We start from the raw sequence: 26,933 nt of genomic DNA on the forward strand, positions 1-26,933 counted from the left end.
ACATGTTCAACATGATCCTTCCAAGACTTGTTGTAGATTAGTATATCATCAAAAAATACTAACACAAATTTTCTAAGGAATGGTTTGAAAATTGAATTCATCAAACCTTGAAATGTGGAAGGTGCATTGGTAAGGCCAAAAGGCATGACCAAAAATTCATAATGACCCTCATGAGTTCTAAATGTTGTTTTCTCAATGTCTTCAGTATTCATTCTGATTTGATGATATCCTGAACGAAGATCCAACTTGGTGAAGTAAATTGATCCATGCAATTCATCCAGTAATTCATCAATGACAGGAATGGGGATCTTATCTTTAATAATGAGCTTGTTGGGCTCCCTATAATCTGGACACATGCGCCATGATCCATCCTTCTTGTGCACTAATACTACTGGAGTAGAGAAAGAACTTTGACTCGGTTGAATTATACCAGCCTCTAGCATTTCTGCAACCATACGTTCAATTTCACTCTTTTGGACATAGGGATATCTGTACAGCCTGATGTTTGGAGGAATACTTCCTGGAATTAGATGAATAGCATGATCATGATCATGCATAGGTTGGAGACCTTTGGGAGTCTCAAATACCTTGGAATGATTGTCTAGGACTTTTTGGAGATCTGGAGAAATAGATGATTCCGATGTGGAAACATCTAGCGAACATAATTATGCAATTACACCTCTTTGCTCCTTTTTTAGAAGCTTTGTCATACCATTAGAGCTGATTATCTTTCCTAGTTTCCCTGAAATACCCCTTAATTCAACTTCCTTTCCTTCCATAGAAAATTTGATGAAAAGTTCTTGAAAATTAAAAGCTATTGTACCCAAGGATTGTAGCCATTGGACTCCTAGTACAACATCAGCACCTCCCATTGGAATGGAAAGCATTGGGCTAGTCAATACATATTCTCCCATGGATAGATTGATATTATGGCACTTTCCAGAGCAATTTATTGTTCCTCCATTTGCAATCATCACTTGACACTCTGGTGCTGGATATAGGAAGCAATTCAATTCTTTTGCTACCTTACAATGAATAAAATTGTGGGTGCTTCCTGAATCAATCAACACTATTACCTTTTTCTTCTTGATTTGTCCTTCTATCTTGATGGTTTGAGGAGTGGTAATTCCCGACAATGCATTACAAGATATGGTTTGATTTATTTGTTCTTCATCTAGGCTTTGTTCCTGGAGTATATCCTCTTCTTTTGACCTTTCTTGCTCCTTTTCTTCTTCCTCTTTAAAATCTATATAGAATAATTTCTTCTCAGCACACTTATGACCTTTAGTGTATTTGCTATCACAACTGTAACAAAGCCCTTTTGCTCTTTTTCTTCCAATTCTTTTGGTGTCAACCTTATAGGTTGTGGAAGACTAGGGGCAACAACACTTCTGTCTTTATAGTTGTGAGTGGTATGCTTCCTGGTTGCCATAATTTTGCTTTCCATTTTCTTGCTAACCTGAATGCCTTCTCTAACGAATTAGGTTCCCAAAGGCGAACATCATGTTGGATATTATCCTTTAAAGACCCTATGAACACATCAATCCTATGCTCCTCTGGAATATCTTTTACCCTTATGTTCAATTTTTGGAACTCCTCAATGTGCTCCATTATTGAACCCTTTTGTTTGAGACTTATCAATTGGCTAAAAAAAGTGTTGCTTTTTGTATCCTCATAATGTGCTATCAATTCTTCCGTAAAAATTACCCAAGTGATAAATTGTTTATGAGTGCAAATCCATTGATACCATACAAACTGATTTGGTTCCAAATATAAAGTTGCCATACGTACCTTTTGTGTGTTTTGCACATTATTGAGATCGGAGAATTGCTCCATCTGTAATATCCATGTGGCGGGATCCTTGCCATCAAAATTCCTCATATCAATTTTTGGAATATGGTGAGTCTTCAATCCAAAATTAGAGTCTATGGAATCATGATTAACATTTCTTTTGTTCTCATCATGAGTTTCATTTAGTACCCTTTCACCCTTAGTGACCATTTCTTGTAGCAACTTATTCATATTTATCTTCAATTCTTCCATCTTATCATCCATGCCATCAATTTTAGCTTCTATGACTTTCTTTAAACAATCCATCTTAGCTTCTACACCTTTCTTTAAACCATCCATCTTAGCTTCTACATCTTTCCTTAAACCATCCATCTTAGATTCTGTTGCTTTTTGTGCAAGTGACACTTGTTGCACTTGTTCTTGTAATTTTGATATATCATATAGCATTTCTTCTTCTTCTTCATGAGTCATGCTAGAGCTTTTAGGTTCATTACTAGGTGTTTGCATTTTCTTTCCTCGGGGCATCAGTTACCGATAATAATGCTCTATTATGCCCTTTGAATTCCTTCAAAATAAATTTTCAAACCAAGCTTAAGCAAAAATTTAAGAAAAACTACACACCTTTTTTCACTTTGTAGGAGCTCGATATTGCCTCTGATGTATCTCCGTACTTTCCAATCATCTGTTGTGTGTGGAGCATGATTGTTCAGAGGTCTTTGTTTTAGCCGGATGTATACCCCAGGATGTTTTGTACACCCCTCCACGCGGGGGGGTGCGGGGTGGACTTGTCCCCCCCACGGGGGTCCAGGGGCCAGCGCCCCCGAAGCCAAAAATAAATGTAAAATTGCCTTGTAAAAGTATAGTATTTCTAGTCAATCTGGGCCGTTCATTAGGCGGATGATCTGACGGTAGAACTTATGTTTGTTTAGGTTTTTTTTTGCCCTAGAAGGCAACCCGTCTCTTTGTATGAGGGTATTGTATTTGAGGCTATGTGATAGATGTGTATTCAGTGTGAGCGAGAAACAGAGAGGTGAGACTGTGAGAGAAAACGGAGGATATTACAGCGGATTTGCTATAGGTTGTGTCTCTTCATTTTGTTGGATAATATAAAGGAAGGAATGGCTGTTCGGGGTGGACGTAGCCCAAACTGGGTGAACCACGTATATCTGTGTCTCTCTTGTTTTGTGTGTTTTCTGTGTTTATATTTCTGCAATATTTTATGTGTTCCATTGCTCCGTAATATATAATTTTCTAACATCATCTAGTTCTGAATTTGTGACCTGCAGTAGCCCTTTGTGTCCTCTTTCCAATTCCATAATTTTGATCCAAATTGGATTCTCCAAGGAAGAGTTATGCGAAATCTCCCACAGTGACTTGATTATAGACTAGTTCAGTAGAGAAAATTTGTACGATGTGCCATGAGTCACTGTTTTGACCTTTGGATCTGAAAAATGCATACAAGAAACTACAGTCCATCCTATTTTTGTACCTTATTATGAAATATCAATCCGATCCCCAGAGAGAAAGTTATAACAATTTTCCCCAGGTCACCTATTTGGAATGTAATTCAAGAGTCTACAAAAATACCAGATTCCTTAGATCATATATCCATAAATATAGCGTAAAAAGCTCTGAAATTTGGACCCGAGGTTCAGCGTAATTTCTTCTCAAATGGGTTTTTTTTTCAACTTCTGAAACATCATAGAAAAAGAGTTATAGCGAAAATGCCACGATGACCTTTTTGGAGCAGCGAAACCCTAGAATCCAAACCTCTGATACCAAATGTTATGAAACCAGCTCAAGAAAAGATAGAAAATATAGATCAATTCCTTAGAATTCAGCCTCTTCGAGGGGGCAACCTCCTTTACATTACATAAATGAACAATTCTTGGATGATTCAAATGACAAAACCTCCTTTCTATATATAGGAGTCTAAGGAGTCACAATATAATCCAGCCGACCTAACAATAATAATATAAAGCCACAAAAATAACAATAGAGGGATTCTATGGGGCACAGTAATAACAATATGGGGGCAATAGGGGCACAACAATATTAATAAGGGGTATAGCTACAATAGTAATGGGGTAATCACTAGTATTATATGGACCCAACAGGGAATGCCTGCCTCAGTTGGATCATGAAAATATTATGAAGATAATGTATTGTATTGTATCTTATTACAGGTCACCTTCTAGTTTGAAAAACCTTGGATCCTCATGATAAAGCATTTCACCAGACATCAGAAGATTTACGACCTCATGCTTTAGGGGGCAACTGTTGTAGAAATATTTGGGCACTGCAACCCCAATCACATATGTCAATAAAACAAGGGCTCTAAAACCCCTAAAAGTATTTTTTCATACCCTAAAGGATCAAGGTCAACTGATTACATCATTTCCCAGAAGTTATACCTGAAAGACTGCTCAGAACTGGTCAAAATTGGACCATACAGACTACTCCATGCTGAGGATGCGATGTATCTCACCTGCTACACACAAAGGTTGCGATGCATACTGAAAATCCCTTTTGTAGGGTGTGATGAGTGAGAGAAGACAAATGGCAGAGGAAGTTTGCTAGGTGGAAACTTAAAGAATCTTCTAGAAACTGCTTATATGACACTTGCCTCTTTGAATTCGCCCAGGGATGAGTAAGAGATCATGAAATCTTCATGTGGAACCAAGAACTATCAGTGAAATGACACTAATCAAAATCCCAGAAGCTGACTCACTCTCCTGCAAACATCTATATATGGATCCATCATCCTAGAGATCCACAGCTGGAATTTTGTAATTTGGAAGGAAGTGTTGTTTGTTTCTCTTTGAGACATTGTATTTTTGGGTGATCTTGCTTTTTTATGAGGTGAAGAGGGATTTCATGCTGGGAGGATGATGCTAGATCAGACAGCTTGGTTGTAATCCTGTCTTCTACTACTTCTATCAATAAAGCTATTTGAGTTTTCCTCCATATACTTTGTTATGAAACCATCTCACAAAAAGATAGAAAAGAGAGATCAACGCCTTAGAATTCAGCCTCTTCGAGGGGGCAACCTCCTTTACATTACACAAATGATCAATTCTTCGATGATACAAATAAAAAGACCTCCTTTCTATATAGGAGTCTAAGGGGTCATAATATAATTAGAGCCGACATAACAATAATAATGTAAGGGCACAATAATAACAATTGTGGACTTCTATGGGGCACAATAGTAACAACATGGGCACTAGGTGGGTACATCAATATAATAAGGGGGTTGTACTAATAAAAATAAGGGGTTACACTAGTAGTATAAGGGCCTAACATGCCCCTCTGCTTAAAAAAGTGTTGTCCTCAACTCTTGAGTAGTTCTTGATGTTTCTGTATAAAATTCTTGTCCTCCCATGTGGAATCTTCAGTGGGTAAGTTCTTCCACTTGATGAGATACTATGAAATTGATCAATTTCGTAGCTGTCGGGTTCTTGCTTCTGTGACTACTCTAGGTTCCAATATGATTTTTCCTTCCTCTTCAATTTCTGGCAATATTGTTTGGGTTGGGATCTTTTGCAACTTTTGAATAAGTGGCCATACTTCTTTGTCCTTCCTCCATTCATCCCTTGCTTCGTTTATCCAATCTGGTTGGATAATAGAAATAGCACAAAACAATGCTTCCACATCCTCATCCATTCTTGAGAGTGCATCTACAACAAAATTTTGCTTCCATTTTCTATAGATGATGTCAAAGTCATAACCCAACATATTTGTGACACATTTTTTCTATTCTTCTAAAGATAATAGTTGTTCTAAAAAGTATTTAAGACTATCATGATCCATTTTTACCATGAAGTGTCTTCCCATTCGGTAAGGTCGCCATTTCTTAAGTGCATGTATTATTGCCAACATTTCCTTCTCATAAATAACTTGCTTGAGATGCAACAGTAAAAATACCCAATCACCTACATCAAAACATTTTTCACTACGATGTTGATCTATCTGTTGTTTCATTCTATTTTGCACCCAAGTGGCATTATCCTTTAAAAGTTCGAGAACTTGTTGTTGATGCTCGATGTGATCTTTCATTGCTTGAGCCTTTTTCTTCTTGATATGTCCTTCAATATTTAGAGTTTGAGGAGTGGTAATTTCTTCCAATTCTTTACAAGATATGGTCGGATTCATTTCTTGATGCTTGATGTGATCTTTCACTTCTTGAACATTTTTCTTCTTGATATGTCCTTCTATCTTGATAGTTTGAGGAGTGGTAATTCTGACCAATGAATTACAAGATATGGTTGGATTCATTTCCTCTTTCTCGATGTGATATTTCACTTATTGCACCTTTTTCTTCTTGATATGTCCTTCTATCTTAAGAGTTTGAGGAGTGGTAATTCTTGCCAATGCTTTACAAGATATGGTCTGATTCATTTCTTCTTTCTCTGGGGTTAGGTCCTGGCGTATATCCTCTTCTTTTGATGTTTCTTCATCCTTTTCTTCCTCCTCTTCATACTCTATGTAAAATAATTTCTTCTCAGCACACTTATGACCTTTAGTGCATTTTCTATCACAATTGTAACAAAGACCTTTTTCTCTTTTTTCTTCCAATTGTTGTGGTGTAACCCTTGTAGGTTTTGGAAGGCTAGGAGAAACAACACTTCCATATTTATAGTTGTGAGGGGTAGACTTCCTTGTTGCCATAATTTTACTTTCCACTATGTAACAAAGCCCTTTTACTCTTTCCAATTGTTGTGGTGTTGCTCTAAAGAAGGTGTTGCTCTTTGTATCCTCATAATGTGCTATCATTTCCTCCGTGAAAATTGACCACGTAACAAGTTGTTTACGAGAACAAATCCCTTTATACCATAAAAATTGATCTGGTTCTAAATATGAAGATGCAATACATACCTTTTGTAACAGTGGTACACCATGTAGATCAAAATATTGCTCCATCTAAAGTATCCAATTTACTGGATCCTTGCCATCAAACTTCCTCATATCGCCTTTTCTTGATTTTAGGAGCTCGATCTTGAAATGACTATAAATCTATAATTTCGGTTCTTCTAGTTCTGAAATTGTGACCTACTGTAGCCCTCTATGTACTCTTTCCAATTCCACCAATCTGATCGAATTTAGATTCTCCAAGGCAGAGTTATACACAATCTCCCAAGATGACCTGATTATAGACCTTTCCAAAAGTAAAAAATTGTATGAAGTGCCACGTGTCACTGTTTTGACCTTAGTATCTAAAAAATATACATAGGAAACTACAGTCCGTCCTCTTTCTGTAACTTCTTATGAAATTTCAATCTGATGCTCGAAACAAAAGTTATGATGATTTTCCCAAGGTAACCTGTTTGGAATGTAATTCAAGAGTCTGCAAAAAGACCAATTTCCTCAGATCGTATCTCCGCAAATATAGTGCGAAAAGCTCTGAAATTTGGACCTGAGGTTTAATGCAATTTCGTCTTAAATGGGTTTTCTTTTAGCTTCTGAAACATCGCAGAAAAAAAGTTATAGCGAAAATTCCATGATGACCTATTTGGAGCAACAAAACCCTAGAATCCAAAGCTCTGATTCCAAATGTTATGAAACCAGCCAAAAAGATAGAAAAGAGAAATCAATGCCTTAGAATTCAGCCTCTTCGAGGGGGAAACCTCCTTTACATTAAAAAAATGAAAAATTCTTCGATGATACAAATCAAAAGACCTCCTTTCTATATATAGGAATCTAAGGGGTCATAATATAATCAGAGCCGACATAACAATAATAATGCAAGGGGCCAATAATAACAATTGTGGACTTCTGTGGGGCACAATAGTAACAACATGGGCACTACATGGGTACATCAATATAATAAGGGGGTTGTACTAATAACAATAAGGGGTTTCACTAGTAGTATAAGGGTCTAACATACTTGTATATCTCTAAATCTTGTATTGATATATGCATTTGTATGGTTAATGTTCATCTGATCCTATATTGTTTATGGTTATAGATCTCTATGCTTTGATGGTATTTTTCTACTTTGACTCTACAGGTGTTCTTTGAAGTGGGATAAGTGAGAAAGGAGTGGCTAAAGCTCTATCAAGGGAGAGAGGAAACAAGCAAGGAGACTAGCAAAAGACTGAGGTTGGTACTCTCTGCTTCTCTCTCATCTATCTCTCATAAAGGAAAACACAAGTAGCTTTGGTTTTTTTGTTTCTAAGATAGCTACCCATCTTAGTGGGACTAGTAGCTTTGAATGGACACTAGTTTTCCCGACAACAGTGATGCAAAGCAATTGATGAAATAATTTAGTAGGTATGACCATATGTTTGGGACACCATGTGCAGTTCATAGTTTGAATCTTGCCTTCAAAAGTATTATTGTTGAAGTTGCACAAATGAAAACATATTTTGATGGAGCAAAAGAAATATAATTTTTTATTATGAAGGACCAACATGCATAAACAATGTGTAGACAATTTCCCAAACTCCAACTTCTTAATATTGGAGAAAATAGATATTGATCACACCATGTATTGATTCGCCTATCTGGCAGTTGGGGTTGCTTTGTCTTTTATGGTAGTTTGTCTCAAGTGGAAAACATGGGGATCACCCAACACTGAAAAAAAGTAGTGCACATCGGAACTATCATTCTCGATTAGGCTTGTTGGGGTTAGATTGAGTAGTTTCTTTCCCTAGTGAAGCCATAGTTGATCTATTACAAACATTTTGATATAGATAATGCAGATTAAAATAGAGATTGGTTCATATGTAAGTTTATTTTGGATATGAGAGAATAAGCTACAAGAATAGCAGGGATCAAATTGTCAAAAAAACTGCGACAGAGTTCAATCCTATGACCCAATCAATACAATATTGTGTAGCTATAGAGTAACATTGTATGATGAACACTACGATTTCATAATGATTTGCAAATGGAGTGTAAATATTCTTGGAAGTCAAACCTCCATGACAAGATATGTATCTCTTTAGTTCTTGGAAAAATTGGTTGGACATGCAATAATATCAAACCTGAGAATGAAGGCTAGTGTAATTATTTGGATATAGGCCACTGAGTGAATAGATCCATGTGAAATTCTTGCCATTGTCCTTTCAAATTCACTGTCATAAAGTATATTCTTATTTGTTGCTAGAAATGAAGTTGTCTTCCATATATCAAATGGAACAACATTAGTCAGTCTATAACAAATTTCTAACAAAGAACATCACACCACTGAGCCTAACAACATCTTTATTATCAGAAATTCCAGTTTGATTTTAAAAGCCAACACATGAGCAACTTGGTCATATTTTATCCTTTTCTATCATTTCCAGTCATAATAATGATCTTAGAACTTCCAGACTATGTCCATTTGTGGTCCCTTTACTGCTGCCAATAATCCCAGCATGTGTGCAAGTGCTAAGTCATTTTTCCTTTGGGACTGTGGAAATGTTTCAAAACACTAAGATAGATTTTGCAAGCACATCATCCTCGTAATTCCGCACATATTGATTCACGTGTCTAGGATCATGTTACTATAATCCATAAAAGCATGAGTGGAAAGAAAATATGCATCAAGACAAACTACCTACATCAAAATGAAATGTACATGCATGACCATGATCAACCCAGAACAAGAAGCATGAGATCACTAAGAATCAAACCATCAAAGAAAAGATGGAAACGATGTAGCAGAGGGTTTTTTACCATCATCAAAAAATTGTTGTACATCTACATGAACAGTATCATCTCAAAGTTGGGCATCACAACATTTTGGATGGAGAAGCATTGCTAGGTTGTACACCTCAAGATGAAGTACCAACAATGACGACCTCATCTAGCAAGGGAAGGCTGGAAGAAACATTCAAAGGAGAGGATGGACTAGATGATGAAGTAATCTAGATTGTACAGATTAAACCACTCAAACTTACAATTTTAACAAACATCTACTCAATTTTGGAGAAAATCTACCCATAAAATATTTAGAGGAAAAATTCAAAAAGTAGTTAAAATACGCCATTTTAACCCTGTTGATGACATCCCTTCTTCTTTCTCTCACAATGAGTTCCATATGTGGAGCCACTTAACATCAATAAGCTTTAGATAGGCATGCTTATCTAGATGGAAGATTTTGGGAATATTCTTAAATTCGATAAACAGAAATAAGGCCAATTGTTTGATTTTGTTGTTATCTTTGGAGTTTCAGGATGTTCCAGGAATTTATAATTTGGATAAGTAATTGTTTGATCTCGATGTTGTTCTTAAGATCCCAGAATATCCCCCAAGTCTACAATTGAAATGTTGATCGCAAAATTATTTCCCAAGTCTACAATCGAAATGCTAATCCCATAATATTCCCCAAGACTACAATTGAAATGAGTTCAACGGCTTTAGATTGCCCAGGTATGTTAGCTTCTTCCACCAAAGATTACAATGGCTTAATTTTTTGGAATTCATCAATTAAGGGTGGCATATAAACCTCTTTATCATTTGTAGAAAATATGTCATTAGTGCCCTTATTGCAGCCCACATATTATCTAACAAACACCAAAGGGTAGGAGCACATGGAGGGGGCCCTAGTCAAGTTGGTCCCAAAATGTATGTAGCGGTGTCTAGATCATAACAATCCATTGTAGCCTCACACTCTCTGTTGTTTCATATATACAGATCCAAATCAACATGTTACACTGATGGAAGTATTGTGTGAAGTTTCACATCAACTCAAACTGAAATTTCTCACCATCAATCTATGATGGGCCACATAATATTGATATGGGTGATTTGTGGTTGAGATTATAGGGAATGAGAGCCTGCACTGGAATGGAGGCCTAGATTCCCAAATAATTCTAATCCTCTATCACTCCACACGTGTAAGTTTTGTCTATAACCTCAATCCCCTTATGCCATCAATCATTTGTTTGAAGAACTAAATTTTTGCATGGTTGAAAAACAAATCTATTAAGGGAAATTGTGTTTTGGATTTGCAAATTGTTAGCAGAGGCATTGTCAACACTGCACTGGGCATCTAAGTAGATATGGTAATAGTGAAGGTATGGCCAAATCAAAGGCATTGTCAACCGTGTAATGGGCATCTAAGTTGGTATGGTAATATTGAAGGCCTTGCCAAAGCAGAGGCGTTGTCAACCTTGTAATGACCAACTGCAGAGGAATTGTAATCCTTGTAATGGGAAGATTTAAGTAGAGGCATTGTCAACCTTGCAATGGGCATCTAAGTAAGTATTATTGCCAAAGAAAGGACACTGCCAATTCTGTAATGGGAATCTAAGTAGGATCATTCTTATTTAGGATTGTGTTTTGAAGAATTTGTTGCTAAAAGCAAAAAATTGACTTGAACTTTACTATTCCAGAGGATATCATCAATTGTACTAAATTGCTTAATTAAATTGGGAATATGAGAGTCAACATTAGATTTTCTAAATCACTTCAGCAAGTCAACATTAACTTTTTTAAACCACTTAAGCCTTTAAGCCCTAGGGTCATAATTAAAAAGTAAATTTATTTATCAAATTGTTCTAGAGGATATCAATGGTTGAATCAAATTAGGAATCTATGATTCAACATCAGCTTTGATAAATCTCTTAAACCCCTTGAGTCACAATTAAATGGAATTTATTTATTTGTCAACATTAGCTTTGTTGTGAAGTAGAGGCTACAACTTCCAAATATTCATCTAGTTCACATCTCGGCTGCAAATTTTCCCAGTTGACGGCTTCCAAGAGGGCACTACCAATTAGCATTAATGTATAAATTGATTTCCAAATCCATTTAGGCTCTTGGATCTATTACCAGTGTTATTTTATCTTTCTTGAATTTTAATTCACCATGGCTTGTTCTACTTTTAAGTTTTATGAGAATTAGACATTAGGAAATGTTGTAGTGACTTACAACATTAAGACAGACAACCATGCCATCCATATGTTGAACGTTAGGGAATTAGTTAGAGAGTTACAACATTAAGACAAATAGTCATTTCATCACTATGGTTTGGATTATCCATTGGAATTGTGCCTAAGATTCAAAAATAAATATATTTTTTCCACTAACACTGCCCATTTTTTCCCACCAATGGACATTATTCTTATATAAATTAGATTAAGTTGAAAAATCCAAAAAAAATTCTACATTAAATCTATTCATGTAGTTTTTTTTTGCCAGTCCTATCACCTATTTTTTCTTACTAGTGTAGATTAGAATTTAGCACGTAAACTAAATTGACTTCCAAACCCATTTAGGCTCTTAGATATTTTACTAGTCCTATTTTGTCTTTCTAGATTTTTGATTCTTCGTGGCTAGTTCTACTATTATGATAATTGGAAGTTAGGGAACAAGTTAAAAAGTTACAACATTATGACAGATAGGCATCCCATACATATGGATTTCACATTAGGTAATGGGTTAGCGAGTTACAATGTTAATATGGATTTCCACTAATGATGAATCGTGTTTATGAAGTCCTAGAAGGCAGGTTTAGCAGAGGGGAGTTTTCCTTCATCATCAAATTTGTGGCGATTTTCTCTATAACAATAGTGTCAATTCTTATCCCTCCATTTGTAGATTTTTGTCGCTGATTGGGAGCAGTATTGGTTGTATTTTAGGGTTTCTATTTCCTTCTCTATTTCGTTTTCATGCTTGTTGGCATGAGTTATCTCTGATATGGATCCTTGCTGATGCCTTGCTCATTATATTCGGCATTGTCTTTGGCATTGGTGGGTCATCTTCATATCTTACTCAAATCTGTACCAAATAAACATTCTTGTAAGTGGCCAGGGTGGATGTTCCAAGGCATGTCAAGAACGTGAAAGAGGAATATGCATGGAGTTATATTTGATCCTTGAGCTTCACAGGCTCAAAACCAAAATTAATGTAAAGATGTAATATTATCAACTCCCAAAATCAAAATTGCAGTGCTTGTATTTATTAAATGGCTTGTGTTGCTATCAATGTAATTGCAGCACTCAACATGGATTTATGGTTTTTAATATGGATTGCAAATGTTTTTATTGGATATCATTCGGTGCTATAATTTTATGTTATTGATCTTATTGAGTTGCAGGTAGAATCACATAGTTTGTTGGATAAGGCTTCAATAAACAGTAAAGATAGTTTTAATGATAAAAGAATAGTTGCAGTCTCTTCAAATATTATGATCATAGCAATGGCAAGACTAGTAATTTATTTATTTGGTTGCTTTATGTATATGTATTCCTTAACCAATGATCATCTCCTCTTATATTTGCTATTGCCTAAGGAATTATAAAAATATAGGGACTCATATTGTGTAGTCCAATAGATAGACACGAGTGACACTAGCTTCAGACAATAAGAACTGATAAATAAACCATATGTTGTCAGTTGTATCCAGGAAGCAATAGTATGATGTCTATCAATGAACTTCAACAATGGTCCATGCCTATGATGGGAGAGAGTAGACTTATTAGAGGAGTGTCATTCTGCAAAAAAGGCAATCTTAAGAAATGAACCAAGGTACCTCTAGTCCTCTGTTTGAGTTAATTGTTTAACCATCTTAACTAGAGGCATGCTTAATTGATTTCTCTATGAATAAAACTGGATTAAAAAGTTTCATTTCTCTAACAGTATTTGAATAAGAAGTGTATTTGTTCAATCTAAGATTTATAGCCATTGCAACAGAATTTATGGTCACTTAGCCTGCAGATTTTTCTGAGTATCACTGCTAAGAATATTTTGATATGCCATGGACCTTCAAGAAAAGTTGTGGAAGTCGATGGTTTTTCATAGGTATTGTAGAATTCAAGTTTCAATTGGAACTACCCAACCGAATCTACTAAATCTATCCCTTCCCACCAATTGCCAATGATGACTACCATCATTCATATCGTTAGTGTGGGCTTGGGTGAGATTACAATTTTTCCTGTTGGTCTTTAAAGTCATTTCAGTGGTAGATGATGAGTCCACATATCTAGGATAGATATATGTACATGTGCATGTACCTTCTTCCTTACAGTCTCTAAGTAGAGTTTCAGATCCATAGATATTGATATAAAGTAAATATCTAGTTCGTTCACCTCATAGAATAAACATACATATCCTTATTACAAGCGATCATGCTAATAATTCTCAACAAAATATCAGTTGGAATTTTAGTACCTTAGAATGTGTCCAGAAAAGTATCATAAATGGAAACATCGAGCAGAGAAGATCTGGAGGCAAGTGGATATTTGAGCAATGGTCACTCTCCCAAACTAGGTAGATTATATATAGCCAAGACAAGAAAGAGGAGTAGATCAAGAACAAAAAATGGGTCTCCTCGTTAGGTTTCTGGCGACATAGCTAGCATTTGCAAAGGAGAGAGTGGGGAACACATGAAGCTTGTGACTAATCTTTTCATCACATAGATGAGTTTATTAGCAAGTTCCCAGTCATGTGACCCTACCAGTGACACCAACGATCAATACCTGCAAACATGGGCCTAATGATTATCTTATTAATACACTCATACCTAGCCTGAGCTCTGGAAATAGATCATAGCCTTTGGATGCCACATTGATACTTGTAGGCCTAAAAGCATTATCAATAGAGACCTATACAATTAGTAAAGTGAGAGGAGTTTCACAGGTCTCAGGAACTTCAGCTAACATGTTTGGATTAGGTTCCATTCCCACCTATTGTTAGATGACCTTAAGGCAGCCATCTGATTACTTAGAGATAGGGGTTAAACTTATGGCACTAGGAGATCATTTCCCATGTGCACAAATTCGAGCTCAAATCCACTCTCTGTTGAAATGTGATTCCTTGGTAAACTGGTAAGAGTTTGTCTTAACTACCCCAAGTTCTATTTTCAGCCTTTTGGTGCATGTAGCAATCTCATCTACCTAGTTTGGTGCTTGCACCTCCATCAAATACTAGATATACGCCCTAGGAGTTTTGATCTAGATGTGGAGAAATTTTATTTTATATCGTGTACCCACATATCACCACAACTCATTCAGCATTAAAAAATTAGTCTCGAGCCCAACTGTAGGTAGATAAATTCTATCTTATATCATGTACCCACATACCACAACAACTCATTCAATATGAAATAGGCCACCCACCAAGGATCTACTCTTAAAGAACTCTGTTTCAATAAAAACATTAATCAAATCATTTGCCTGGTTAAAGTATAGAGACACCTGGTTTGCCTGAATTTTGAGATCTAGATATTAATTATTTTCGCATTCTCCCAATTTCTTGCCATAATTCACCCCAAGCAAATTCTCCACAATGGGAAATCGCCCAAATTCCATTCGCGATGCTTCTTTCTGAGCCTTGAATTCGATAATCTTGGGAAGTTCTGAGTCATTTAGGCGTTTGAACTCTTCTCACTATTAACACTTGGCAGGACACCTACATTTTATTTAGGGATTTATTGCTCACTAGAAGCATACCTACCCCACCCTACATAGACCTCTCTCTACCCTTAGCCTCAAACTAGAACTAGAACTAAATCCTCTTACCTCTATCAAACTATAGATCTCTAATGCAACCTTGTCGACCTCGAACTATATAAAACCATGGTAATTTTATTACATCCGCCGACAGCCCTTACCCATATGGAACAATGGAATGTTACTAACTGCACGGGTTCCTACTTAGCCTGGGATATTCGGCTTGGCTGCAAAGAGAAAAGAAAGACAATAAGAAAAGATGCATGTCAAGCAAAGAATGATGGGATGGGAGACCAAAAATTGTCTTATCCGTGTTTCTTTCTATGCACTGTCTCCTCGATTGACTGCTCTCCAAACTGGGAAGTCGAACTCACTGGAACTGGAACTATCAATCAGAGGAATGCAAAGCACCATTTCTAATCCCAATAGTAAAGCAAGAAGCTACATATCGAGGCCAAGAGTGATTTCTTATCTCGATTACCCCAGGAATGATCACTGATTGAGGTACCGCAATAGAAGGAACCACAAAAAGATGGAAGGAATGAAAGAAAGAAGAGAGATCTGCGATATTCCATCCAATCAGGTAGGTAGGTGCCAGCATAATGAGGCTTAGGCAATACAAAAAGCGTAGAGGCAGGAAGGAATGAGGACTGCAAAAAAAACCCATCTTACAAGGCTCTGAGCTATTTCAGAAAAACCCAGATGGCCAATGGAAGGACCTGAATGGCTGAAGAGACTTGCGCATTTCACGCTGAAAGGATTCTCTGTAGAAAAGGAAATCACCACGATTGGAGAAAACAAAATTCCAATATCTTGAATGATTTCAACATACCTGTGATCACATGGCTACACCCTCCCTTCTCCTCCTTACTAGATAAACCTTGAAACTTGAGGGAAATAAATGAGGGAAAAAACAATTTTGATATATGAAAGACATGAATCCCAGGAGACCTTAAATGAAATGCATGTGTTTTTTCAGGTGGAATTAAATTTAAATGAAATGTGTAAGTCTTTTCTTTTGGTAAATAGGGTTTTATTAATTGTAAAAAACCCATTGGGTCTTTATGTCACCAAATGTGAGGGGATTTCAGTTAGGTCTTTATGTCACCAAATACGAGGGGATTTCGATTGATTGATATCAGAAATGTGAATTAGGGTGAAATCAAAATAAGCTTTGTGTAGTTAAAATGTGAATTAATGTAGTAATGTTATGGTAATAATTAATTTTAATTAAATGTTTGGTTTAGTAAAGATAAATTATTTTGAGAGATTTTCTATATAGGGATTTAATTCTAGAAAGGCGATAGTTTGACTTCCACATGCTTTAGAATATTGATATCTTTTTTTCCATAAACATTAGGGGTTGAAAAATAACATAGGTTTTATAGCTATGTTTGTTCCAACTTATCTATATTTTGAACCAAAAAATGTTATTGACCTCATGGAAATGATAGAAATTTGGTGGCTTTTAGGGTAGTCTTGTCATGGAATAAATCGAGGTACTAGGTAGGTAGGAAGAATAATTTTGGTGGAACATGGCCATAAAAGGGACATCTATCTTTGAATAGTTTTAAGAGAAAATACATCTAGTGGATTATGATTATAAGGACATCACTTTAAGATCTAGGCTAGTGTGTACACACTAACCAAAGGGTGATTAGTCAAACCCATAAAATTATTATAGGTGCCTCTAGAGAAGTAGGTGTCCTTGTGCTCTCATTGGCTAGGTATGGCCAATGAAGATAGAGTAAGAGAAGGATTTAGCCACTAGTATTTCTTATAATTTTGATCCTTTTTTCTAGCATCACCCTTCTTAAGGTAGTTGTACATTTAGATTAATTGAGAAGCAAAAACATGAATCTAACATATCGTTTGATGGATCCTTTTAGTTATGAATTACTATTGGAAGGAGATACCAAACATATTTTTTGAAGAGTATCCGTATACGAAACATATTTGTTGAAGAGTATCTAGTATTGTGGCTAAGATGAGGGTTATGAGTGCCTTAAATTTGTATACTACTCGTCATGTATAGTATTTCCTCATGGTTATTCTAGTTATTATCATTTGCAATTGCAATACAAAACCAATGGAATATTAGAGGTCTACCTAGGTATGCTAGTCTTACCATAATAAAGTTACCTATCTAAAGCCTACGTAAAGAAAGTTATCTACTTGGAATCATCATAACCCAATATCTAGACAAGGGGAGCTATCATAGATAACAAGCCATACTTAGTAGGTGCAAGTTCAATATGTGCCACCTACAATTGGGTTAACTTGGCAATCCTTAAAATGAGAAATATAATTTATTAATTATGATCTCCTTGAATTAAGGATGGTACTGTGTTATGTCATTAATGAAGAGTCACTCGCAAGTAACAACTAAGCGTAGAACTTATAGTCAAAGCATCAAAAGTTAAAATAGAATGCTTAAGTGATCATAGTAAAAATAATACACATCGGAGATATCATATACACATGGATCATACATATCAAGTTAAATGTGGTAGCTAAGCAACCTCTTCCTACACCTAGTGTCTTAGATGGACAAGGAAAGTTGTCATCAAACCAATGATACATCAGTGAATTACATATAGATATATCTTAGTTGGGAAATGATTGATGTGACAAGAATGAAAGGGGTCCTTGTCTTGATAGTGTGATATAATTATTTCTTTGTGCAAGATGATTTTTCACTACCATTATTAAAATTTTGATGGTTATGAACAATATACAGATACAATGGATGCTTCGAATAATAGAAGAGGCAATTATTTTACCATTAATAGTGTTTAGTTTTTGCATATGGTGTAAATTCAGTAGTTCTACTAGTGGTTACTTAGGGTCAACCCAACTAGTTATTTCACATGCATAAAAAGAAGTAAAAAGTGTTAATAAGAAGGACTCATGTGAACTTTTCTTATCGTACATGTTGAATCTGTAAGTGTTATTGTTGTGCTCAATTTCTTATTGGAGTACCCATGAGCTGACAAATTTTGTACAAATGTTTGAAATGATACTAAATAAGGTGGACCTGAGGGACTGAAGAACAAAAGCACAATACAATACTTGACTAAGATCTATAGGTGGTTGGAACAGAATCACCTTGAACTCCAACCAATGTTTTATTCTTACAAAGGCAACATCCGACATATTATTGGTTAGCATTTTCAACATTGAAACTTGTACTTCACCTTTTTTTTCAGCTTGGCAATAGGATTTGTTCAATGAAATTAATGCATGATCCTGCTTTTAGATAAACCAATGTCATCCACAATGCATGTGCATAAGATGAGTACATGCTTAAATCGACCTGTCATGGCTGATATTGGTAATCATCTTCACTAACTAGTGGGTAGATAAAGGATCTTGGTCAATGTATCAACACTCACCCCAAGGGGATATCCTGTGATTTTAGCTCAACACTCTCCCCATAAGGCTATTATGGTGTCAACTTCACTAACTAAATAAAGGCTTTGCACTCTTCCAACATGGATAATGTGTTTTCTCCCTCCATTAATGCACCATTCTAGAAAAACAATGGCATCCTATGGCATGTATTTAACTATTGCGGAAACGTTAATGCACCCAAAACTATTACATGAAGAATACAAAATAATGATTAGCACAATTCCTATATCCCCACCTCAAAAAGTAAAATATCTCCATATCTAAAAAGGATTTTCTATAAATAAGATTTTAGGTAGTTAGGGTATCTTTCTATGGTAAACCCTCCACTAGTTGACGTCACTAACCCCATAGATAAAATCCCTAAAACGAAATTTTAATTAAATAAGTCAATTTTCCAAAGTAAAACCCACCCAAGGTTCTCACTTATATGGTGATCTATGGTATACATAAGTTTGGATAGCAATGCTTGAGCATGTGTTTCCTTTTCTGAATATTGATATGCACAACACCAATATCACTTGGGTTTCTCTTGACACTTAATTACTATTAGTTTTGGTACTAAGAATATATTACTCAATTAATGTATATATGTAATTTAGAATACATGGATCTCATTATTAGCATCCACATAAATAAAATTCCTATTATAAAAAATTGTGTTACTCTAGTTATTCACCTAAATAGTATTAGTGTAGGTCCTAAATGTTTGAATTTGAAATGATGCTAAGTAAGGTGGACCAAAGGGACTGAAGAATGAATGAAAAAGACAATACTTTAATGAGATCTATAGGTGGTTGGAACATAATCACCTTGAACTTCCAACAATGTTTGATTCCTGAAAATTGTAATCAATTTTCAACGTTGAAAACGATAATTCCCATGTATTGTTGACTACCATTTTCAACATTGAAACTTGTACTACACCGTGGGTAATCACAATGTTACTTCCCCATCAATAGAGGCACAACTCTTAGATTTGTCAGAAAGTTGATTCATTTTTTGAAAAAGAAGGAAACTGAGTGGAGGCCTATATGGGGAATTTGTGTTTGGAGCTTAGAAATAAATAAAAGGAAAGTTCCAGATCAATCATTATACTCTTTAGATAGCACTAACTATAAATCTATTTGTGGAGAGGAAGAAACTTATAATTATGATAAACACGATTCTAAACACTAATTTGTTTCCACTGCATTTTTCCTTTATGACTGAACCTGACGACCATGAATTGAATGGTTAATTGAATGATAAAGACATAAATGTAAATTTCGCATTCTCATATTCATTTCTTTATATTCAACGCCATTCATGCTTGTATATTTAGTTGCTGAGATATAATACATGAATCGTAATAGACATTTTCACATAATATGTCCTTCTATTCAATGACATTCATGTATGCATATTCAATTCAATTCAAGGTGATCAGATTCCATTGAGAACCAATAAAGTGTATTAAAATAGTTTCCATAGGGGAACAATAAAATGTATTAAATAAACACTAGACAAAAAAGGTTAACACAAGAAACTAAACCTGATGAGAAACCTAAACCCTTCGAAGTTCATATGAACTTAAGAGACCAAAAACACTATATTTCCAGGATATCGTTAGTTCTAGTGTGGTAGGCTAGGATTGTGGCTTCTTTCTAAGGATTTTGGTGAGTCCAAGTATTAATGAGATGGGAGATGTGGGCAGGCTTGTATACAACCACCCCGCCATGAATGCTTTCGTTGAACTCCATTCCTACAAAATAGTTTTTTAGTTGGCCGGGAGAGATCCATATTCTACATTCTTCTTGGTTAATCAAATTATTAGCACAAACTCCTAGGTAACCGCACCTATTTAGGGTAACTACTCCGCTTCCATAGGTTATTTACAAGCCGAGTTCCCTATGTTAAAATGTAGATATTCTAGTGAGAAGTTGTGAAAGAATAGATACCCCTCAAACCCATGGAGGTCATAAATCTAAAGAATCAAAGCTATATTGTTAAAATAAAGAAAGATCAAGTAAGGAGGAAGGTTGTAAAAAAAAATGAAAGCGGGGCATTGCCGCAGTTTAAAATTCTGCAACCAACAAATGTTGTTTTAGTTGTAAGTATGTGCATGAGGCAAATTTTACTCTATACAACGAACACTGTAGAAAGAACCTAGGGAAAAGTAGTGAAAATGCATGAACATAGAAAATTATAAACCTATAAACCCAACTAGCATGTGATTCCAGCTCTAAAATTGCAGGCTTCAATTATAAATTAGTTGTTGTCTGCCTCTTCAAAAGCCTCCAAGTTCTCTCCAATGCTCTTCTATCCATGACAGGGCCTATATTATATAGAAAATTTCGCAACCCCTAAAAATCTTTAACCACATAACCAATTTCTCTCAAATATCTCAAAATATACCAAAACCCGTCTACCAATTGCAAACATTTGGTGCCAAAGAGCCATCTTCATGGACTGAACATCCAATTTTCATGGAGAGTTTAGAAACTGAGTAAACCTAGAGTGGACCTCTTCACAGTAAGAATAACCAATTTACATAGAAACAATGTTCTTAACAAGTTTTCAAGGGGTAAGAATAACTAGTTTTCGCAGGTAATAATCTTTGATTTTCATTCCTGGGCTTTCATACCCAGCTTTCCACTTTCATAGTCTGTTTTCATACTCAGCGTTTCTCTTTCATGGCATATTTCCCATTTTCGCAAAATTAGCACGAAATGAGCATTATGTTAGGTAGGAAAAATTAAAAACAATTACATCATGTATCAATTATTAAAAACATTGTCCATTATTAAAAAAAATAAACTATTATAGATTTATTTTATTGAAATTAGTTTTATTTGATTGTCAGTTTATCTATCCACTATTAAAATTATTTATCATTAATAAAGGTCTATATATCATTAAAAAATTAAATAAAATTCATATCTAACAATAGCAAAATTTCATAATACCATTAAAAATTAACTAAGGTTCATATCAAACAATTAATAAAACTTCATACACCATTAAAAATAATTAAATCATTAATAAAGGTTTATATATTATTAAAAAAATAAATAAAGTTTCATATCTAAACAATTAACAAAAGTTCATAATACCTACATTAAAAATTAAAGAAGGTTCACATCAAACAATTAATAAAAATTTATACACCATTAAGAAATTAAATTTCATACTTCAATAAATAAAGGTTCATACCTCTTTACTAAATAGGTATATCAATATATATTTTAGGTTTATTTATTTAGTATTTATCAAATGTAAATATGACGACTTTAATACTAGATTTAAATGAACTCACACTTTTAACATAAGCAATGTTATGTTTATCTATTTATTAAATGTAAATATGAAGATTTAACCTTAGATTTAAAACCACTCACACTTTTAACATAAATCAATGAAATTTAAAAATTAAACTTTATGGCCAAATAAATATAAATATAAATATTAATTTGATTATCTAAATATTACCTTTACTAAAATTATAATGAAGACAGTAGTGTAAAGTAGATAGATGATACATGCAATCATGTTAATTGTAAATGAACCCATATTCAGTGTTAAACTTTAGAGACAAAAGGGTAATTGGAATTTTAACATTGTAAATGGATTCAGAGACCCCTTTGTCCCTAAATTTGAACACTGCAGATGGATTCAGAGACCCCTGTAGTGAAATGTAACACTTCGGTATCAAAGCTGCAATTTTCCATTTCTAGTATAGTACACAATTAAAAATTACTGACATAATGGTTAATTTATATACTTGTTGTACTTGTTATTTGATCATATTTTTATTCTTGGACTATAATAATCATTTATTTTAAGCATTATTAATTTTGTCACTTATTATCTAGTCATATATTCTAATCCTAGACTAAATTAGTCATTTAAGTTAATCACTTTTAGTTTAGTCACTTATTATCTAGTCATATATTTTATCCCTAGAATAATTAGTCATTTAAGTTAGTCACTTTTAGTTCAGACACTTAAAATTGCTTAAATTTAGTAGCAATTCACTTGAAATAATTGTGGTGACTAACTTTTTTAGTCACCTAGTCATTAATTTCATCATTTTCTACTAGTGCAATAACTAGCTAACATGTTCACATCATAAGCTGATGAACAATTGTCATTCATGCATAACAATCATGTATTCACAGTCAGTCTAAACTAGTGCTACACAATATCACAATTATATCAACTCATACCTGAGTATCAAAACCAAAACCACTTGAATAGGTCAATCCAAATGATCACAAAACATAATAGCATTAATAGCTCAGTTGCAATGACCATAATCATCTGACATATGACCACAATGCATACAAAAATGGGTTGCTATCATTCATGACTGCCCAACACGTTTGTATATGAGTACACTAATCAACTAGCATTTATCATACATGTAACCATAATAATAATAGAATGACAAGTATATAAGTAACCCTAATGCTTATAACAACCATTAACCACATACCAGCATGCCAAAAATATAAACCTATATGACAATCTACACTCATCCCGAAGTTTAGTTCCACAACTTCACTTTGATTATCTGCATCTCCTACTCTATCTTAGCTAACACATTAGCATCATAACAACCAGCAATGCCATGATGACACAAACTACATACAATGACCTAAAAATGCATGTCTAACCTATTATGCATGCATAACTATAACCATGAAAATGTGTGCATAACCACATATAGACACTGACATGCATAACAAATGCATATACAACTGACATGTGTCAACGTACACTCATGATGACAACATCCAACAATAATACCATCCACTTTTACATGGTGACACGACTACAACGATGACCACCACCATGCATACTTAACAAGTACATGGACCAAAAGCATAGAGAACACATATGCAATTGAGATGAATGAATGACCAGCACACTACCCATTCAGTCCAAGTGGTTAACCATGCGTAGATACCACTCTGTAACACCCTCCTCCCACATTTACTCAAGTTAACCAGACTATTAGGGTAAACATGTGACGAAAGGCCATTATCATCTGATTCAACTCCCCATGTATAGTTAAAGAAGTGGAACCAACAAAACAAAACCACTCTGATCTTCTACACTTATCGTAGAACCTGAAGGATCCAACCAACCTTTTCAGGTGATCAACCTCAAAGATAACTTAGTATTTTACTAACCTAGGGTCCTAGTCACTCCCATGAAATGGGCATGCATGTGATTGGAACCCTCCAATCGCTCTCACAACAAGGGCTTGCAAGTGACTAGGGACTTTTTTAGCTAGTTTAGAGCCAGTGATCCCAGATTCTATGCCACATTTTTAGGGTCGGGACTCAGGCCACTACCTAAATCTTCATGAAAATTCCAGAAATGAAAAGTAACATCAAAACAATGATACAAATTGAAGTAATTTAACAAATACTTGATTGTACCCCTACTATCCATGACAAGCATTTCATCAAAGATGTCACAAATATGCATTCTACAGGTCATAACAACAAATCCAAGTATAGTTGTCTCATACTTATCTGAGAATCACTAAGAAGCATTGATACCTTATCACATTAGATAAATTAGCATCTATTAGGTCATATATTTAGTGTTCATTCATTTACAAATCAAAACATGATGAGAGCCACACATCATCATTGTCATGAAAGATGCTCATAACCAACATATAACCAATAGAAATAGTAAGGATATAATCGTCATAAAAACCACATATAAACAAGTATATTTACCCATCAAGTAAAAAATTAAAGAGTCTCTCATTAACATATGCAAAATGCAACCAGGTTTAGACTTCCACAAACAACCCAACCATAGACTAGGCTGAACCAAATTTCTCTTTCATCTAGTCACCCCTGCTCCCTATTCCATGCATGAATGTGGGATATCATGGAACACATACAACAAAACCAAACTAGGGCTTCCAGAGGCCAAACCACCTCAACCCTCAACCAATGATTCCACATCATGGTCGAACATCACTAACCATCACCATATTGGTCTCTACCCAAGTTGTCCAGGGCTCTAGAGCATTTTTTCCAACCAGAGCTTCTTGGACTAGTAACTCAACCAACATCTGTCATCGGGATTCCAGAGCATTTGTCCAACCAGGGCTTCTAGGACTAGTACCTCAACCCTCTAAGGGCTTCCAAAGTGTTTGTCCAACAAAGGTTTCTAGGACTAGTAACTCAACCCAAGAAGTAATAGGTATTCCAAAGTAATTTTCCAGCCAAGGCTTCCAGGAACTAGTAACTCAGCCCATAACTAAAGAAACATGAGAACCAACCAGAAAACAAAAGGAATGAAACCCACAACACCATGGCTATCAAGGAAATGACAAGGCTAAGCAAATCCATGGTCAATCCATGCATTCTTCCATGCAAACGACATATCGTAACCAAGAAACCACTTGCATATGCCATGTTGTTGTAGGCCCGAAATGTCTACCTCAACATTGAGGGAAAATCACCTAGTCGGGACCTTAGAGCATGTCCTTTTCTGTTTTAAATGGTGGTTCCAACTAGTTAAACTAGGTCCAGTTGCCTTCTCTCAATATCTACTTCCGTATAGTATGCATTTTTCTTGCTAGTATAGAAGAGCCATCAGATCAACCCACTTACTAAGCTCATGTAACAAAGTGATCCTTAAGTTGATCTAGGGTTGAGACAATCCACAACTAAAGTTTGCTTCTTTAATGAGAGGACTTCTAGAAATGCAATTATTAATCTAAATGAAAACTTATGCTAGAATGCAAGAAAAGGAAAGAAATCCTAAGCATATCTTGATTAGGAAGATGTAGATCTAACTCAAACGAGAGAAAAGTAATTAAATGATTGGGATTATAATCATGTCTGACTTAAGATGAATATGCAACTAATGAAGTAGTTCAATTAACTAATATTATGATTACCAAACATGTTGTTCAGAGATCTATTAACCATGAATAATAAACCAAAACATTAAGAAGTATTTCACATAATGCTAATGGAAACTAAATCAGAATTAGATATCATATTTATGAGTAAATAGTTACTCAAGAATCTGATCTTAATACATCACAGAAAAACTACACCATTGAAAACATATTTATGAGACAAACATATTAGAAAGCTAATTCTGTAAGACATGAATTAATATCAACAATAGTGCATAATATAAATTTAATTATCATAATTCTTCTATCAAAAATGAAATTCATATTAAAAATAATAGTATTTCTAATAAAAAATCATTTCAACCTGTTCTCTGCTTTTTTCTTTGAATTTGATCTCCTACAATCTCCTCCAAAGCATAAACTTTGTTGTTAAGATAGGAGCTGCAATAGTGCAAGCTTTATCTCCCATACATGGTTTAGATTTGCAAAAGATAAATCCCAATATTTCTCAGATGTGAGATTTCATTCCCCTCTCACCTATAGCTCCAAACCCCTATTACAATAGTGCTATATGAATTACAGAATTAAATAAGAGAGAACCCCTTTCGCCATTTCACAAAACAATATTTATAATTACAAAAATGAATTCCAAATAAGAGAGTTGTTGAAGAATAAATCTGGTCCAATAATTTTTGTTGGTCAAAACTATTTTCTTCTCTTTCTGGAGTGATTCCATTGATTAAAATATTGCTTTCCTCCTCTCCTCAACTATTCTCCTGGAAAAACCAATCAAAATTAAATTAAAATGCAAATCAAAATAAAAAATACCAAATTTGGAAAACAAAAATTCTCCAATAAAAATTTAATTAAATAAATAAAAATGAAATCTCTTCTTCTCATTAATCCATGTACAGATTTTATTGGATCCATATAAGAACTTTTAGAATGAATTCTTAGATATTCAAATCTTTACGATGTTTTGATATAATTTTTAAATATCGGAAGTTTTTTAAGATATGGTTCTGATGAATCTTCATGCCGAGGTTCCAATAAACTTTTTAAATATTCCAAATATAGCCAACATTTTTAAAATAACAAGCACATCAAAGTCATCAAATTATTGGTCATCTGAAGTGATAAGGATATTGGACATCGCAGGAGCTCATCTATTGGAGGTTTTGTAAAAGTGAAGTTACGATATTTCAAGCTTCAATACCAAGTCCTGAGGTGTGGAGTAAGAGAGGTGAGGTAAAGTGAAGTGGAGCCCATATGGAGTGAGACTCATCTATTATAAAATATAACCACTTGGTAATTAAAAATATGACAAAATAAACTACAACCACTTTGCAATTTTAAGATTTCAGGTCTCGTAATTTATTTTAAAATTGGGCATCAGAATAAATTATCGAGATCCCAACAACATATAATTTTAATTGTTCTACAATTTGGCTGCAACAATTTTGTAG

This window comes from Pinus tabuliformis, chromosome 5_1 (assembly GCF_031772625.1).
Source record: "Pinus tabuliformis cultivar Carrire ecotype Pingquan chromosome 5_1, CPIR1, whole genome shotgun sequence".
In the NCBI taxonomy this organism is placed as follows: Eukaryota; Viridiplantae; Streptophyta; class Pinopsida; order Pinales; family Pinaceae; genus Pinus; species Pinus tabuliformis.